The sequence below is a fragment of the Manis pentadactyla genome, chromosome X, assembly GCF_030020395.1.
Source record: "Manis pentadactyla isolate mManPen7 chromosome X, mManPen7.hap1, whole genome shotgun sequence".
In the NCBI taxonomy this organism is placed as follows: Eukaryota; Metazoa; Chordata; class Mammalia; order Pholidota; family Manidae; genus Manis; species Manis pentadactyla.
Genome location: NC_080038.1, coordinates 31628291 through 31646167, shown reverse-complemented (window position 1 = coordinate 31646167; position 17877 = coordinate 31628291). Strand labels below are relative to the sequence as shown.

The window sequence follows — 17877 nt, the reverse complement described above, 5'->3', positions numbered from 1 at the left end:
TGTGGGTGGTCCTTTCCATTCAAGAGGAGGTATGATATTCCTTAAACCACCTCTATCCTAATGAAACGTAATGATTGAAACATTTGGTTCAAATTTTGAAAGCAGAAATAACCTCTGGACCCTGGCATCAGTGCCTTCCTAGTGCCTTCTTCCTGTTTTGCCCATTTATCCATTCAACAACTTTTTCATTGTTAATGTGCCATTCAAGGTACCAGGACTACAACAGTGAGCGAACAGGACAGACCAACGTCCCTACTCTCTCACACAACTTACATTCTAGTTGGGGATACAGCTAATACACAAACAAACAAACAAACAAACAAACAAAATACCTTATATTCTACACAGTGGTACATACTAATAAGGAAAAATACTGAAATGTCCTAAAGCAAGTGACATAATTGCCAGAGAATGAGGGAGAGAGACAAGAGAAGGTCATCAGTCAACAGCCGTGTACCGTAGCTAACCAGGAACTCCACATTCCTGGATGAAGTCGTTTTAACAATCATCTAGAAGGTCCACAGAACCACCACATCTCCCTCGTGAGTGAACAGTGTCTAACCAGAATCAACAACCAATCTATGAGCCTTCTCTGTGGACTAAACACCTGTCCCTGGACTTTCCCTACTTCACATTAGCCCACCTTCCTCATTTGTAGCCAATGTAAATTTAGAAAACTTTCTTTCTTTGAGATTCCTTATAATTGTGCCCTGTTTCTTCAGCCTGGTGGACAGATTGTTTCTGTGAACTGGCCTTGCTGCTGATGAAGTAGAAACTTCCTGTCCCAGTACTCAGTCCTTACCTGACTAGCATCTGTAAAAGCACAGTAAGCTCGTTTGATTTCAGAGATCTCTCATTCTCTAGAGTTTTAGATTTGTCAGTGCTAAGAAGACAAAAATAAAGCAGGGAAAGGAATATGAAGAGTGTGTGTGTATCAGGGTGGGACAAGTTAAAAACTGAAACAGCATGCTCTCCAGAGACTCAGTGTAAGAGTGACATGCGAGGAAACATCTGGAAGTGAGGAAAAAGCCAGGCAATTCTTTTGAGAAGATCCAGGAAGAGGAATCAAGTTAAGACACATTTCTAAGGATAACTCCTTGCTCGTCCAAAATTTAAGGACCTTAACTGAGATAAACAGAGGTATTTAATTAGCATGTAGTCCGATGCTCCCCTACACGGACCGTGATCCAGACCTGCCCAAACTCCTCCCAGAGCAATCATCGTCCCTTAAAGTCTGTATCAAAAGGAATCATCCTCCTACCGCACCCCCCAACAGCCATACAGACAAGACAAGCACTATGACTCTATCTGCTAAAGGGGAGCAGAATATGCCATCCCAAAATGTGTCTTTTTGGCATACGGATTATACTGAGCAGATTATTTTTAAGCAGCAGCAGACACGGGAGAAGCTCTGAAAACTAAGTAGAAGTTACCCTTTTGTGAGGGGCATTTACGTTTACAAGGAAAATCTCCACTTGTAAAGGTGTTTCCCTCCCAGTTGCAGGAAGAGGAAGATGGACCAATCTTTAGAAACTCTTATCAGTGGAGGAGGCACTGGCTTAAATCTGTGTAACAACCCTACACTTCTTTATTGTGCTTTTCCTGGTAACCTTCCACACCCGGCTCCCCATTCCCAGCATCTTTTGTCTTTAGCTGGAGATGGTATCTAAGGTGGTAACTTGAGGCATCTGGGGCACTTACTCAGTTTTCCTGGGCATCTCCCATATATATGGGAGGCATACATGTTATTAAACTTCGTTCACTCTTTCCAGGTTAATCTGTCCTATAATAATAGGGGCTCTGAGCCAAGAACGTAGCAGGGTAGAAGAAATAGTTATTGTTTTCCCTACACTATCACTCCGTATTAGCTATTAGTTTTCAGGTAGCATTTTTCAGTCTTCAATTTACTCTGTCACCTACAGGCTATGTGCTGTAGGCAGCCGACAGTCAGACAAAGACTAACGTACCACTCGTCCAAAGACGGAGTAAGTATCCAGGCCAACAGACTTGTCTTCTCTGACAAGTACTAATTAACATCAGGCCAGAAAGCACCCGCCCCCACCCCCGTCTAATGCAAGAGAACTCAGCGGGCCCCTCAAACACAACTTGACAAAATAATGGTATGGTGATAGCTTAGTCGTTAACACAAACTAATAACTGTACATAGGCTCCTATGTATTCTTTGCTAAAACCAGTTGTCAACATGCTGAAAAGTGTACACACAAGAAAAATGTCAAATGTTTATCACAGACGGGCACTGGAACCAATGATATGTGCATAGAGGAGCAAAGAGTAAGTATTCCTTACTCCTCCATGGTTCTCAAAAAAAGCTTCAGGATCAAAGATTTAGCCAATCGTGGGGTTTTTCGTGAAAATAAAAATTACCACTTCCATTTTGTATTATTTTTCTCCAATAAATACATGGGTGTAATAATCTGGAACAAAACTTTTAAACTGTTGATTGTGCTCACCGCCAACCAGAGAAATTCCATTTCTAATTATGTCATGGTAATCAAATGTGAAATCACTAGATTAAATGAAAAGGAGAACACATATTTAACTCCCAGGTAAATTTAACAATGTACAATCAAATCCCACATAATTAATCTAAGAGTAGAAAATTAAATCACATAGCTTGTCCAAGAGCACAGAAGAGCCCCTGACAACTAGAACACAACTAGAGGAAACACCAAAGTCCTGGTTAACTGGGCCAAGCATACATGGCAAGCCTTTGTCCCTACCACATGATACTATGTTTTGTTTTCAGGTAGTGAAACTAAAATCCTAACCTTGAACTGCTTCTCTCATGAACAGCACTGCACAGGTAGGTATAGATTGTAATCGCTTCAAACCTACGTCATGTCTCAAAAGGTGCCATGTTGTCTGCTCAAAGGCACTGAAATAAGATGGAAACACAAATATATTCCAAGTCACGTAGTTGCAAAGGGATGAAATCAAACCACTACTGCACTAGTCTGTGGATTAATGTTGCCCTTTTGCTGTCAATTCCAGCAAACACTACATCAAATTTGTAGCTAGGGCCGATTCATGCTGTAAAGTTCACTCTCCCATTTTTGTCTCCAGGAAGCCTATTCCACAGTTTAGGAAGCTGGATAGACAACAGTTATGCATAACCTCAGGAAAGCTAACGGGCATCACATTCACTGGTATGGGTCAGTGGTCAAATTATTTTCCTCACAGTGAAGAAAAATTTTTCCATTTGAAGATTTTTACTCTATATATAGTAGGTTTGGGGAATGTGCAGTTCTGTGGATCAGTCAGTCGGAAAAAAAAAGGAACTGTTACGATCAACCTCTTCAAAGCAGGCATTCCAAAGGCTTATTACATTATTTTTAATATTTCTAAAATTCCATAAAAGAACAGATACAGTTCAGTTAAGAACAAATGCAAAGTCCTAGGAGTATGAATCATTAAACATGCATACAGAACACCCAGACAGCCACTCAAAACATTGGGATTAAAGAAAAGAGGCTATGATTTCTACAGAGAAATGTAAAAATAAAAAATACTGTCTTTCATCTGAAGTATAGACTACCAGAAGCATAAGCTTAAAGGGTTTTTAAGCAGCATCTGTCAGTCAGGCAGACTGCAACAAACTGACCTCTACCTGTCAGGACCAAAGCAGAAGGTACTGCCGAGGCCTAAGGGGGAAAGGCGGGAGACGTGCAGGGCCAGAGGCATACCGCAGCAGCTTCCTTGTTCCCCAGCTGGGCTGCAATGCAGGATGGAGCTCAGGGACATGGGGAAAGATGTTTGTTGCTCATCCCACTTAAGTTCTAAGAGGTAGCCAAATAGCTCTCTTCTTACCACTATGCCTGGCTCCCAGCCTGTAAGGAATGCCATGGTCTATAACAATATTCTCAGATTAAATCTCCCCCTGCAAATAGTCCAAGTTGCTTCTCACAGACGCTGAATAGACCTTCTAGAACCTTAAGGCCCAGGTATAAATCTAAAAATACTTTTTTAAAGATTAAAAATATCTGATTCCTACAAAGGGTTTGTGTTTCCTTTGGTGGTTTCTGTTGTTTCTGGCAGTGATGGTACAAGTAATCCTGTAGCCAAGAGATTTTGCAACCTTCCCACTAGGGGGAGCTACAGGAACAAGATTGAAAAAGCCAGATGTGGGTCACTGCTAAGTCTGTCTTTCCTTTCCAATTTCCTTCGAGTAGGCAATGGTCAGCATTGTGTTGGAGCCCCACAAATATGTTCCAAGTAATTCTAACCAATATCCTTTGAGCACCTACTATGAGTACAGCCCATGGCTAGATACAGTGAGGGACAAAGAGAAAAATTACACATAAACCTGCTCTCAAGTGGCTTATAAATTAGTGGCTGATGGGGATGGTGGGGGAGGGAAAGGAGGATAATATGCTTAGAACCACCTGTATTAGAGCATACAGTGTGATAAACGACACAACAAATGTGAAAACAAAATGATATTCTATGGATAGGCAGGATAAATCATACTTGGGTAGGGAGAAAAACAGGAGTTAGGAAAAAGTATGAGTACCTCAGCACTGTGACTGCTGGGAAGCATGCCAGTGCTTACTACAGTGACCTCAGGGACAAGAAAGCATTCAGGAGTTTGGGACCTACTTTTGCTGGGTGGTTTCTGAATGTCCAGAACCAGGAGCAGAAGGTCTCTGCCAACTGTAGAAACCGTTTATATGCCAGGGACCTGACTCCAATGGATGCTTTGGGAGGCCCACTGCCCCACCCACCTCTAAGACCAAGACTTACATGGCTGTGATGGCTAATTTTATGCCAATGTGGAGGGTGCTTTTGGATGACATTAACATTTAAATCAGTGAATTCTGAGTAAAGTGTCCTCCATAACCAGAGAGGGCCTCATCCAATCAGTTGAAGACCTGAACAGAACAAAAGACCAGCCTCCCTGAGCAAGAAGGAATTCTCCAGAAGATCGCCTTTGGACTTTTTCTGCATCATCAGCTCTCCTGGATCAACAGCCTGCCAGCCCACACTGTAGAATTTAGACCTGCCAGCCTCCATAAGCACGTGAGCCAGTACCTTATAGTAAATCTTCACACACACACACACACACACACACACACACACACACACACACACTCTCACCCTTTTGGTTCTCTGGAGAACCCTGGCTAATTATAATGAGTCCTTGGCATGCAGCATGCAGCTCAGATTTGTGTATAAGAGTAATATATGATAATAAGAGTCCAGGAACTACGATGTTTCTTATCATATGTGCCTCTCACTATAACACCAGTCAAACAAATGATCAGCTTTTCCTTATCATTCTCCAACTGTGAGAAGTTCAGGTCCTAGGGGTATAAAAGCGCAACAGGAGCAAGCACTTTCACCTATGGTGAACTTGGGGAGGCAGACAAACTTGAGTTCCCATCATAGTTCAACTATGTTCTAGCTATCTGGATTTAGGAAGGTTTCTCTGAGGTTTAATTTCCACATCTGTAACATGAGACCATTAATACCTATAACACATAAATAAGATAATGTACATGAAGTATTTACTGTTTAGAAGGCATGCTCCAACTTTTTTTAATTGCCGATATAGCCACCTACATTCTACAATTTACATCTTCTTACATTGTTTTAACATATGCATACCCATATATCCATCTTACTTTTAGTAGTTATAATCCAGGGCAAATAACTATAAAACTCCCGCTATCCCCAAATGTTAGGGAAACTTTCCCAAGAGCCCAGTTGACTCAGTTTTCCAAGAATGGGAGAGTATCTTGGGCCACAAGTCAGGCACATTGCCCATCGGCTGTCTCACTGCAGAGAGTAAGGTCACAGCCTTCATCTACCCTTCCTGAAACCTTCCAAGGAAGGCATATACCATATAACAGCATACAGGTCCTCGTTACTATAATAAAAACACTTTTTAATGAGAAAAACTTACATTTCCCATTGTTTTTCCTAGATATGCAAAAAATAAAAATAAATGCAGTAAGTAAATTCACTAAATTGAGACGTTTTGTGGCTTACATTCACTTCTGTGGCTATCTAAGGGAATCTGTATATTGAGTTCAGAGGAGATCAAGACATGAAGGGGACATATGTGGTGATGGTGATTGTGGATGTGACTCTGGAGCCAGAGAGCTGTAATCACCACCACCTTATTTAGGACTTCATTTGGGCTTCTTCTTACTTTCTCATTTCCCTGGACAGCGAGGTCCTACTCCTTCCCTCAAGTGCCTACTCTGTGTTCTACTTTTCTGGACAAAGTTTCTCAAAGTACGGCATAGAGTATATACATTAGACTCTCCTGGGCTACAAGGTTCCAGGGCTCCAACTCAGATCTACTCAAAGTGAATCGTGAAGTTATACTTAGAAGGAACCACTCACATGCTTCTACTGTACCCTGAAGTTTCATAATCACTACTCTAGAGCAGAGGTGGATGTTCCATGAGGGTAATGAAGCTTCAGGGCTCCCAACGTGCCTGAATCCCTTCCAAGACCCTTTACCTAATTTGTATTGGTAAATGTTTATTCTTTTTCTTAAAGAGCCCTCCTCTAAACTGTGTAAGTTAAGGTCCCACAATACCTGGATGCATCCCTGCTCTGGACCCTACTTGCAAAGAGAGTCAAGCCCAAATAATTTAAATTATTAGATGATAAGAAACCTTATCACATACCCCCTGCATGGTGTATTTCCATTTCAGTAAAGATCTTTTGAGAGACTGAAATTTTCAAGAGCCAAAGGAATAAACTCCACAACAGAAGAAGTGCTGGTACTGTGCTGAGCACTGGAAGGAATAGGTACAGTGCCTTATCAGCAACACCTCAAATCAAACTGGGTTTGCAGCAGATCTTCGACCTTCTTGTGAGGCTGGCCACAGACCCCCAGATAATGGACCTGTTCAAAGAAAGTCCATTAATACTGAGCTATCTGTACTTGCTAGCTCTTCTTCCATTCTGCAAGAAACTAAGAAAACAATGTGGATGAATAAAAAAAACAAGACCCATCTATATGCTGCCTAAAAGAGACTCACTTTAAACCCAAAGACATACACAGACTAAAAGTGAAGGGATGGAAAAAGATATTTCATGCAAACAATAGGGAGAAAAAAGCAGGAGTTGCAGTGCTTACATCAGACAAAATAGACTTCAAAACGAAGAAAGTCACAAGACACAAAGAAGGACATTACATAATAATAAAAGGATCAATCCAACAAGAAGATATAACCATTATAAATATCTATGCTCCCAGCACAGGAGCACCTACACATGTGAATCAAATACTAACAGAATTAAAAGGGGAAATAGAATGCAATGTTTTCATTCTAGACTTCAACACTCCACTCTCTCTGAAGGACAGATCCACCAGACAGAAAATAACTAAGGACACAGAGGCACAGAACAACACATTAGAACAGCTGGACCTAACAGACATCTACAGAACTCTACACCCAGAAGCAGGAGAATACATTCTTCTCAAGTGCACATGGAGCATTTTCAAGAATAGATCATACAGTAGGCCATAAAAAGAGCCTCAGTAAATTCAAAAACATTGAAATTGTACCAACCAGTTTCTCAGACCACAAAGGTATAAAACTAAAAATAAATTACCCGAAGAAAATGAAAAAGCCCACAAACACATGGAGGCTTCACAACATGCTCCTAAATAACCAATGGATCAATGACCAAATAAAAACAGACAACAAGCAATAATATACGGAGACAAATGACAAAAATAATTCAACACCGCAAAAATCTGTGGGACACAGAGAAGGCCGTGCTAAGAGGAAAGTATATTGCAATGCAGGCCTACCTCAGGAAAGAAGTACAATCCTATATGAGCAGTCTGAACTCACAATTAACGAAAGTAGAAAAAGAAGAACAAATGAGGCCCAAAGTCAGTAGAAAGAGCGATGTAATAAAGAATAGAGCAGAAATAAATAAAATTGAGAAGAATAAAACAACAGAAAGAATCAGTGAAAGCAAGAGCTGGTTCTTTGAGAAAATAAACAAAATAGATAAACCCCTAGCCAGACTTAGCACAAAAAAAAGAGTCTTCTCACACAAACAGAATCAGAAATGAGAAAGGAAAAATCACTATGGACACCACAGAAATACAAAGAATTATTAGAGAATACTATGAAAAACTATATGCTAACAAACTGGATAACCTAGAAGAAATGGACAACTTTCTAGAAAAATACAACCTTCCAAGGCTGACCCAGGAAAAAACAGAAAATCTGAACATACCAATGACCAGTGATGAAATTGAACTGGTAATCAAAAAACTACCTAAGAACAAAACCCCTGTCGAGATGGCCTCAGTGCTGAGTTTTATCAAACATTTAGGTAAGACCTAATACCCATCCTCCTTGAAGTTTTCCAAAGAGTAGAAGAAGAGGGAACACTTCCAAACTCATTCTATGAGGCCACCATCACTCAAATATGAAAACCAGGTAAAGACACCATAAAAAATGAAAGTTACAGACCAATATCCCTGATGGACATAGGTGCAAAAATACTCAACAAAATATTAGCAAACCAAATTCAAAAATACATCAAAAAGACCATCCATCATGATCAAATAGGATTTGTTCCAGGGATGCAAGGATGATACAACATTTGAAAATCCATCAACATCATCCACCACATAAACAAAAAGAAGGACCAAAACCACATGATCATCTCCATCGATGCTGAAAAAGCATTTGACAAAATTCAACATCCATTCATGATAAAAACTCTCAACAAAATGGGCAGAGAGGGCAAGTACCTCAACATAATAAAGGCCATATGTGACAAACCCACAGCCAACATCATACTGAACAGCGGGAAACTGAAAGCTTTTCCTTTATGATCGGGAACAAGACAAGGATGCCCACTCTCCCCACTTCTATTCAAAATAGTAGTGGTGGTCCTGGCCACAGCAATCAGACAATACAAAGAAATAAAAGCCATCCAGATTGGCAAGAAAGACATTTCGCTGTCCCTGTTTGCAGATGACATGATATTGTACATAAAAAACCCTAAGGAATCCACTCCAAAACTACTAGATCTAATATCTGAATTCAGCAAACTTGCAGGATACAAAATTAATATGCAGAAATCTGTGCTATTTCTATACACTAACAATGAGCTAGCAGAAAGAGAAATCAGGAAAACAATTCCATTCACAGTTGCATCAAAAAGAACAAAATACCTAGGAATAAACCTAACCAAGGAAGTGAAAGACCTATACTCTGAAAACTCCAAGACACTCATGAGAGAAGTTAAAGAAGATACCAATAAATGGAAACATCCTGTGCTCATGGATAGGAAGAATTAATATTGTCAAAATGGCCATCCTGCTTAAAGCAATCTACAGATTCAATGCAATTCCTGTCAAAATACCAACAGCATTCTTCAACAAACTAGAGAAAATCGTTCTAAAATTCATATGGAACCACAAAAGACCCTGAATAGCCAAAGCAATCCTGAGAAGGAAGAATAAAGCTGGAGGGATTATGCTCCCCAACTTCAAGCTCTACTATAAAGCCACAGTAATCAAGACAATTTGGTACTGGCACAAGAACAGACTCATTGACCAGGGGAACAGACTAGAGAGCCCTGATATAAACCCAAGCATATGTGGTCAATTAATATATGATAAAGGAGCCATGGACATACAATGGGGAAATGACAGCCTCTTCAAAAGCTGGTGTTGGCAAAACTGGACAGCTATGTGCAAGAGAATGAAACTGGATTATTGTTTAACCCCATACACAAAAGAAAACTCGATATGGATCAAAGACCTGAATGTAAGTCATGAAACCATAAAACTCTTAGAAGACAACATAGGCAAAAATCTCCCAAATATAAGCATAAGCAACTTCTTCCTGAACGCATCTCCATAAGCAAGGGAAACAAAAGCAAAAATGAACTCATGGACTACATCAAACTAAAAATAAGAAGTTCCTGTACCACCAAGGATGCCATCAACAGAACAAAAAGGCATCCTACAGTATGGGAGAATATATTTGTAAATGACATATCCAACAAAGGGTTAACATCCAAAATACATAAAGAACTCACACACCGCAACACCCAAAAAGCAAATAACCCGATCAAAAAATGGCAGAGGATATGAAGAGACAGTGCTCCAAAGAACAAATTCAGATGGCCAACACACACAGGAAAAGATGCTCCACATCACTAATCATCAGGGAAATGCAAATTAAAACCACAATGGGATATCACCTCACACCACTAAGGATGGCCAGCATCAAAAAGACTAAGAACAACAAATGCTGGCCAGGATGCGGAGAAAGGGGAATCCTCCTACACTGCTGGTAGGAATGTAAGCTAGTTCAACCACTGTGGAAAGCAATATGGAGGATCCTCAAAAAACTAAAAATGGAAATACCATCTGACTAGAGGTAATCCGACTCCTTGGAATTTACCCAAAGAATACAACTTCTCAGATTCAAAAAGACATATGCACCCCTATGTTTATCGCAGCACTATTTACAATAGCCAAGATACGGAAGCAACCTAAGTGTCCATCAGTAGATGAATGGATAACGAAGGTGTGGTACATATACACAATGGAATACTGTTCAGCCATAAGAAAGAAACAAATCTTACCATTTGCAGTAACATGGATGGAGCTGGAGGATATTATGCTCAGTGAAATAAGCCAGGCGAAGAAAGACAAGTGCCGAATGATTTCCCTCATTTGTGGAGTATAACAATGAAACAAAACTGAAGAACAAAACAGCAGCAGACTCAAGAGACTCCAAGAAGGGACTAGTGGTTACCAAAGGAGAGGGGTGTGGGAGGGCAGGTTGGGAGGGAGGGACATGGGGATTGAGGGATATTATGTTTAGTACACATGGTGTGGGGGGTCACGGGGAAAACAGTGTAGCACAGAGAAGGCAAACAGTGAATCTGTGGCACCTTACTACACTGATGGACAGAGACTGTATCGGGGTATGGGTGGGGACTTGATAATATGGATGAATGTAGTAACCACATGGTTCTTTCATGTGAAACCTTCGTAAGAGGGTATATCAATAATACTTTAATAAAAACTTTTTAAAAAAAAGAAAACAGTGTGGAAATATGCAGAATGGTACTCTCCACTGGTAAGGTTGCCTGCAGCTAACTATGATTTCCTTAGAAAGAGAAAGTAGAAGCCATACCTAGCAGTGTAAATTCACTGGACAGGAGGGTGACCTGTGTTCTGAACAGATGTATCAGCACACTAACGCATACTGACATTAATTCGGACAACGAAACATTCCACTTCACAAGTTAAAATCTTAATTAAGAGGAATTTTGTCCTTGAAAGATGACTAGAGAGAAGTAAAGAAGACTGTGACATTTGTAAGTTCTCATAGGGAAAAGTGCCTCCAGACCTACTGGTGTGAGTGATGTAAATAGGACTTTCAAGCAGTATGTTTCAATGTAAACAGATTTGTCTTTGTCCTAGAAAAACACAATCACTGAGAGATATTTGAGTACAAAAAAGAACACCTTGGGAATTTAAAATAATGTTTTGTTGTACTTCGAGGAAAGGAACTAATTTGAATCTGAGAAGTGAATTTTATTGGACTCTCACCACTATTACTAAGGCTTTGCTTGAAATTAAATTTGAGTTTCTATTTACACTAATAGGGACCAAGTCATGATGTCCAGGGGGGCCAAAGTGTGTCTCCGTTTCAACTGTGGCCACCATCCCAGTTCCCTATTATCTGAAATTTACTGAAACGGTGCAAAATCCAACCATCTCAGTTTTAGTATGTTATATTGATGTGCCATATCACCTCACAGACATTAACAAATTAAATTATATAATTTTTGCTCTGCTCATTTCAAAGCAAAGCTACTTCTCCACATTCAAAAATAACATGACTGCCCTGCTAGTGGAACTTATGTTTTAAATTTTATTTGTGTTATGGCAGCATTCTCCATATCATCTTCTGTGGAACTGTGCCCCGTGTTAATGATCAAATAAGTCTGGAAAAGAGGGCATAACCTATCCCCATCCAGAAGAGTCACACTTGACGTTATCATAGGAATGCAGTATAGAAATCCATTTAACATCACTCAACGGAGGCCTTCTTGCTCTAACATCCCACTTACACTCACCTCTCTAGGTTTGCCCTTTGACATTCAGATGGTTTGATATTCATCTATTGGCACAATACATCACAGTTGTGGGAGAGAAATGGTTCTCATTGCTGATCCAGCCCTGTGAACTCATCTGAACCAGTCTCAGCTTCCACACCAGAAAAGAAGGATCAGAGTAGTGATCGCAAATTTACAAAGAATCCCCTGAAGTCCAACATCACATATCCGCATGACCACTAGATGCAGATGTTTGAACAGCCTGTAGCTAGAAAACAGATTGTTTTCCTGTGGGAGAGAAAACCCATAGGAGAGGGTTTAAGAAAAGATAAACTATTTAATTTGTATTAGAAAAACTGTGTAAAGTGTAGGTTTGAGAATTGGGGATCAGGAGATGGATTTTCCACTCCAAACGCCTGTTATCCTGCGTCCTCTGATATAATCAAACCAATGTTATGGCTTTCACTTATAAAAAGGAAAACAAACTAACCTAGTTTCTAATCAGAGTTGAGAAGTATACTTTGGGAAAGCAAATGGAAAACATTTCACAGTAAGCCAATCATTAAAAACAAACAACCAAATCCGGATGGATTCAAAAAGCAGATGAATAAAAAGCAGTATCATACTTGCTCCTGCTTCTACCCCAATCCTTTGCAAACTCAACTCTTGAACATTTGTCCCAGCCATCCTGCCATTGACTCGACCTTGGGATCTGTTTGCGCTTTTCTCAATGTTTAAACTCCAACTGACCATCCACATCATTTTACTTGGCTCTCCAACCCTGCTCTTTTCAACTCCTTTTCTCTTGGGGAAGAAATGCCCTGCTTCAGCTCAAAACACACAGTACCTGACCTTCATCATTTCCCATTGATTGGTGACCGTCTGGGCCAGCCTTCCCATACCTACCTCCCACAACAAACATCAAAAATAGGAGGGTGCCCAATAATATTGTTCCATACTACTGCCATTTTAGTTAACCGACCACCTAAAATTACATAGTCAGATTTGCAGGCAGAGTCCAGTAAGCTACTTTGGAAATTAAATCAGCAAAAGCAAGGAGGTGAAAATTTAGCCTTGTCAAGCTCTAAACCAGCAGTTCCCAATCTGAGTACCATAGATACTAATCAGTTCTTACAAAGTTTGTCAACCCACAAGTACACTACTCTGCTAAGTGGTGAACAATATGTGCTAATATTTTTCAATATATGCAGAAGTTTTTACAGTTATTAACAAAAGACAAACTCCTTAAAATAATACTGAATTAAAAGAAGCTGTATGACACTGTAACAGAAAAAGAGAATATGGTAGCTATTTTCTTGGAGGCAAAGGTGAAGGGGGGAGAACTATTTTGACATGTGCATGAAATCTTCATCCTTAAAAACTGAGGAGCCACTGCTCTAATCCGTTGAGATGGCAAAGTTCAACTATTTAACAAATGCATCATCTGATAGACTTGTACATTATGCACAATGTGACAAAATGTACTTTAGTCTTAGTATAATGAAAAAGATGAGAAATGAAATGTAATTTTGTTCTGAAGAAACTGAGGACAGAAGCGCCTATGTAATGTATGGTAACAAGTGTATAAAAGCCTTCTATGACTGCTTAACCAAAAATCACTTCAAACAACGAATGTATTCAAGTTGCTAGGACATCCCAAATGCTGAGTTGCAATGTAGGCTGAATAAAGAGAGAGAGTTTCTTCTAACTGATGCCTTCCAAATATTATCTATCCCTGTGAACATCATTCAGAGGTAACTACTTACTTTCTACTGTCAGTTTTTGAGAACTTAATCTTTTCTGATTATTTCCAAAGGCTTTCGCATTAATTTAGTCTCTTATGATTTATTATACATTACTTTCTTGGCATGAAGCCAACCACAACTGCAATGATGGGTTCTTGTATACAAACCTATAAATCTCCCATTCCAGATTTCTATTTCGAGCCCTGTCCTTTCTTTTATGAGCCTGGCTTTCTTTAATGAAAAACTAAAAGGGAAAGGGGGGGAAAAAAAGTCCTGATAAATAAACAAGGAAATTAAAATAAAAACAGAAGTGAGAAAATGCAGAAGAATAGAGAAACTGTTGTTTTCTGACAACCTGTCCAGTGTTGTAATCCCACCTTCCCACTGGGAGCCTCTCCTCTCTCAAGAGACCCAGCCGTGGAACCACAGCTGATGATGCCCAGAAGGGTCTAAGGACATTCCTCTAGATTAGAGCTACCAGAAGCAAGGCAATTCTATGATTGGGTGTCTCAATGAATTCTACCTAGAGGGAGGGCAAGCCAGATAAGGTTAAAGCTAAAATTGGTTAATTGAGTAGCAATCTTTCATTTTAGCTGAGAGAGGGAGGCCTTTGGTGTTGTGTGAGTTGCACAGTAAGCTTGTTTTCTTCTCCTCTCATTCCAGTCTCAGAGTGACCTTGTCTGGTGTTGGCATTCTAGAACAAGACCTAGTTGTTAGTGATAGTCCAGCTTAAAGAAGCATGTGTGAGACCATGTTGGGAGACCTGTTCCTGGATACCAGAAGTGCCTTTTTTTCTTTCCCGCTATAGATTCAGTGCATGGGGCAGAACAGATCTATGATTCCTATGTGCCAATCTTGCCTAGCCCTCAAATGGGATGCCTGAGTCATTATAAAGAAAACTTGCAAATCCTCTTTTACAAAATCAAACAATCAGATCAAAGCAGTACAAAGCAGCATTTACTATCTACTAGTGCAATAGTAACTGAAAATTAGAAAGCAAGATGAATTTGACAGCTGAAAGAATTAAGTTTGAGGGATCACGGGGACATGGCGGCATGAGTAGTTCAGAGGAAATCTCCTCCCCAAAACATATATATTTATGAAAATACAACTATTCCTAAAAGAGACACCAGTGGATGCAGTACAACAGCCATGATACATCTACATCTGCGAGAACTCAGCATCACATGAAGGGGGTAAGATACAAGCCACGGCCAGGCGGGACCCGAACATTCCCCCACCCCAAAAACCGGCGGGAAGAAAGGAGTCAGAATGGGGAGGGAGTGAAAGCCCAGGACTGCTAAACAACCAGCTCTAGAAATTCGCACCCGCAACGCAGACACAAGGTGTACAGGGTGCTGGATATTAGAGAAATGGAAAAGCAAAACCTGTGGGCAGGTCCCTGCAACCGGCGCACCTGAGACAAAAGAAAAGCGAGTGCTTTCTGCAAGTCTTAAGGAGACAGGGACCCCATAGCTGGACGAAGTTGTCCCGGCAGCTGGGAATACTGGGGAAACTAAGGTGCCCTAAATGGAGGCAGTGCACCTCTGAAGCCCCTCACAGGACTAGGCAGCCTGCCAGTCGTTCCTGCAACTGGCGCAGACCCCGACAAACGGGCCCACTAGCAGGAGAGTGGGAGAGCGCGCCGGGGACGGAAGCGCTAGAAGAAACCGAGAGCAGATCCGTGCACCGCAGGGCTAGCCCGCAGCGGCGCGACCAAACAGCCCAGGCGCGGCTTGCGCACAGCGGCGGCAGTGAAGCCAGAGCCCGGTAGAAGGCTGCACGGAAAAGCCCCGCGCGCACCAGCAGCGGAGACAGAGGGAGCAGGCGCGCACCCAGGAGCCAACCGGAATCCCAGCCCAACGCACAGCCGCCCGGGCCAGACCCAAAGGCCGCTGCTGCTACACAGCTGCCCAGCAGGGTCGCCACTAGCACGGAGGAGCGCACCTGGCGTTACTGCCACTCCCCGCAGGGCTCCGCGCTGCTCTGACGGACACCCTGCCCGTAGCAGCTTAGGAGATTAACTCGGTGGATGCTCCAGGAGTGCAGGTAGCCGTCAAAGGCAGCGGAGAAGGGCAAGGCATCCAGAAAGCAGGAAAGGACTTTCTTCTCCCAGCTGACACACCCGCAACCTGCCTACAGCCACTGCAATCAACATGAAAAGGCAAAAAAATCTGGTCCAGACCAAGATAGTTACACCTGAGAAAGGATCTGCAGAGGCACACCTAACCAGTCTCCTTGAAAAAGAATGCAAAATAGAAATCATAAACATGCTAACAGAGCTGCAGAGAAATATGCAAGACCTAAGGGATGAAGTCCGGAGGAAGACTACAGATGTCCGGAGGGAGATCACAGATGTCCTGAGGGAGATTACAGAAGTGAAACAAACTCTGGAAGGATTTATAAGCAGAACGGATGAGATGCAAGAGGCCATTGATGGAACAGAAACCAGAGAACAGGAACGCATAGAAGCTGATGCAGAGAGAGATAAAAGGATCTCCAGGAATGAAACAATATTAAGAGAACTGTGTGACCAATCCAAAAGGAACAATATCCACATTATAGGGGTACCAGAGGAAGAAGAGAGAGAAAAAGGGATAGAAAGTGTCTTTGAAGAAATAATTGCTGAGAACTTCCCCAAACTGGGGGAACAAATAGTTCCTAAGACTACAGAGGAACACAGAACTCCTGAGAGACGGGATCCAAAGAGGTCAACACCAAGACACATAATAATTAAAATGGCAAAGATCAAGGACAGGGACAGAGTATGAAAGGCAGCCAGAGAGATAAAAAAGGTCACCTACAAAGGAAAACCCATCAGGCTATCATCAGACTTCTCAACAGAAACCTTACAGGCCAGAAGAGAATGGCATGATATATTTAATGCAATGAAACAGAAGGGCCTTGAAACAAGGATACTGTATCCAGCACGAATATCATTTAAATATGAAGGAGGGATTAAACAATCCCAGACAAGCAAAAGTTGAGGGAATTTGCCTCCCAGCAACCACCTCTACAGGGTATCTTAGAGGGACTGCTCTAGATGGGAGCACTCCAAAAAAGAGCACAGAACAAAACACCCAACATATGAAGAATGGAGGAGGAGGAAAAAGAAGGGAAAGAAATCATCATCAGACTGTGTTTATAACAGCTCAATAAGCGAGTGAGGTCAGACAGTAAGGTAGTAAACAAGCTAACCTTGAACCTTTGGTAACCACAAATCTAAAGCCTGCGATGGCAATAAGTACATATCTTTCAATAATCACCCTAAATGTAAATGGACTGAATGCACCAATCAAAAGACACAGAGTAATAGAATGGATAAAAAAGCAAGACCCATCTATATGCTGCTTAAAACAGATTCACCTCAAACCCAAAGATATGCGCAGATTAAAAGTCAAGGGTTGGAGAAAGATATCTCATGCAAACAACACAGAGAAAAAAGCAGGTGTTGCAATACTAGTATCAGACAAAATAGACCTCAAAATAAAGAAAGTAACAAGAGATAAAGAAGGACATTACATAATGATAAAGGACTCAGTCCAACAAGAGGATATAGCCATTATAAACATATGTGCACCCAACACAGGAGCACCAATATATCTGAAACAAATACTAACAGAATTAAAGAAGAAAATAGAACGCAATGCATTCATTTTGGGAGACTTTAACACACCACTCACCCCAAAGCACAGATCCACCAGACAGAAAATAAGTAAGGACACAGAGGCACATCTACAGATGGACCTAATAGACATCTGTAGAACTCTACATCCAAAAGCAACAGGATACACATTCTTCTCAACTACACATGGAACATTCTCCAGAATAGACCACATACTAGGCCACAAAAAGAACCTCAGTAAATTCCAAAAGATTGAAATCCTACCAACCAACTTTTCAGACCACAAAGGTATAAAACTAGAAATAAATTGTAAAGAAAGCAAAAAGGCTCACAAACACATGGAGGCTTAACAACATGCTCCTAAATAATCAATGGATCAATGACCAAATTAAAATGGAGACCCAGCAATATATGGAA

The 17877-nt window shown here is 41.0% G+C and overlaps 1 protein-coding gene across 14 annotated transcripts in view; it reads right to left on the bottom strand.

Annotated features, from left to right (window-relative positions):
• The window catches only part of LOC118929490 (zinc finger protein 772-like), a 93728-nt gene that overhangs the window by 64275 nt on the left and 11576 nt on the right, over nt 1-17877 (bottom strand). For 5 of the 14 annotated variants that reach the window (XR_008995106.1, XR_008995103.1, XM_057495562.1 and 2 more), the window contains one exon: nt 12171-12378. The exons of 8 other annotated variants lie outside the window; for them this stretch is intronic. The gene's annotated coding sequence lies outside the window, so the exon portion shown is untranslated. Of the gene's footprint in view, nt 1-12170; nt 12379-12716; nt 12737-17877 lie in introns of those variants that run through there. One more of the 14 variants, XM_057495568.1, reaches the window with a different exon arrangement.